Source organism: Entelurus aequoreus, linkage group LG13, assembly GCF_033978785.1.
Source record: "Entelurus aequoreus isolate RoL-2023_Sb linkage group LG13, RoL_Eaeq_v1.1, whole genome shotgun sequence".
NCBI classification, from domain to species: domain Eukaryota; kingdom Metazoa; phylum Chordata; class Actinopteri; order Syngnathiformes; family Syngnathidae; genus Entelurus; species Entelurus aequoreus.
Window position 1 is genome coordinate 17,756,360 of NC_084743.1, and position 1,876 is coordinate 17,758,235.

Genomic DNA, 1,876 nt, shown 5'->3' on the forward strand with positions numbered 1-1,876 from the left:
ATTTGACAAAATGTATCGATTTACAATTTGGATAATTACGAATCGCGGATCGAATGTGAATCTATTTTTTTGTTTTTTGTGCACCTCTATATGAGGCACATGAAGCAGTTTTCCATCTGCACAGATCATATTGTTGGGACTATAAATATGTTGCAAATATAAATTGTAGTTCCTCGTTCATTCTGCAAGCTCAGCAGTAGTAGAAGACTTTTGGGATAATTGTGTGCTAGCGAGAAACATGAAGTCTCAGACGATGCTTAATAAAACGTCGTGCAGGTGGATCACGTTAATTCTGACTCAGGGATTTTTGCAGGCAATTGAACATCTCTGATCTGAACTCTGAATAAAAAAAAAAAAAGGTGATCTGAGGAAGCCAAGAGTCTGATTCTTTAACTTTTGTTCAATTCTTCAGCGTGCTTGTTGTGCAGATTTTATTTTGTAGCAGAAGTGGAGGGAATGGTTTTATATATCCAAATGACTTTATTTACATTTATCCACAATCACAGCACAACACGTCACACTGACGTGACTTTTCAACCCAACACCTTACAACCAGGGCCACCCCTGGCTAAATCGGGGTCCTGAAGCAGATTTTTATTTCCAGCCCCTCCGCCACCCTCCCATATGACAAAAAAATGGTCACTTTTTTTATTTATGCAAAATTATTTGTTTACTTTTTTAACCCTTGAGGGGACAGGCAGACTTTTTTTTGTCCTTTCAGTAATTTTTTGGCCTTAATTTTTGTTGTTGTTCCATTATATATCATTTTTCCTCGAAGGTTTTTTTTCATGTTGAATTTGAATGTCCAACTGGCAGTTATTTCACAATACACCAAAGTCAACCAGGACATACAAGTCATTTTTTCAAAGAGCATAAAAGTCATTAATATCCATACGTTTTTACTTTTACTTAAATAAATCAAATATATAACGTGTTTTTTAACTTATTTTATTTTACCCCTTTAAACTGCCTTTTGATCAAATGATGTCACAGCTGTCAATTAGTATACATTTGCATGACAAGTTGTTTTACTAATTTAAAGGGGAATTTTGCCTATCATTCACAATCATTATGAGAGAGTTTGGATGGAAGAACACACGTCTTTTTTTATTTTTATTAGGATTTTCAAAATTATTAAGAAATGCTTGGAAGATGCGGCTAATGGGAAGTACACAGGAGTTCCGGGGTTTTGGAAGACCGAGCTAGACCGGGCGAGGGAACGCTTGTGTACTGGGTTGGTCTCACGTTTGTCCTCTAAGCTTGGAGAATAAACCACAAAATACCAACTACTGCCTGGTGATTGAATATAAACATCAGCTTATTGCCATAAAAAGAATCTGGGAGAGACTAGCAATTTGAATTCCCCATTGGAGGAACGCTGTTCGACGCAACACCTTCTAAGCCCTCCATCAACATCTTACATACACACTGCAAGTATATATATAATGTAGTGACAGACATGTTCATAACAATATATAATATATTCAATGTTTACGTATTTTGATCATTTTCATCTTTTTCGGGACCGATTTCTTCCGCACATTGATTTCTGTTTCCATAGCAGCACACGTCCAACTTCTGGCAACAAATGTGTGTTCCAACGTCCGGAAACAAAACGCTTGTGTTTTCTAATCAAGACAGACTTGGTAATTGACAGCAAAGACAACTAATTTTTGGACGAATGAGTATTCACAACCTTTATCTTTTTGAAGCTGAATATACTGAGGATGAACTACTGCTTCTAGAAGCGAGCACGAAGGAAGAGTGAAACGTTGGAGAAGAGAGAGTGAGGGGAAAGTGACACGAAGCTGCAAAAATGTGAAACTTGAAGCCAAGTCAGACAGAACCACAAAACACTGGTCGCCATTCTGGGTAA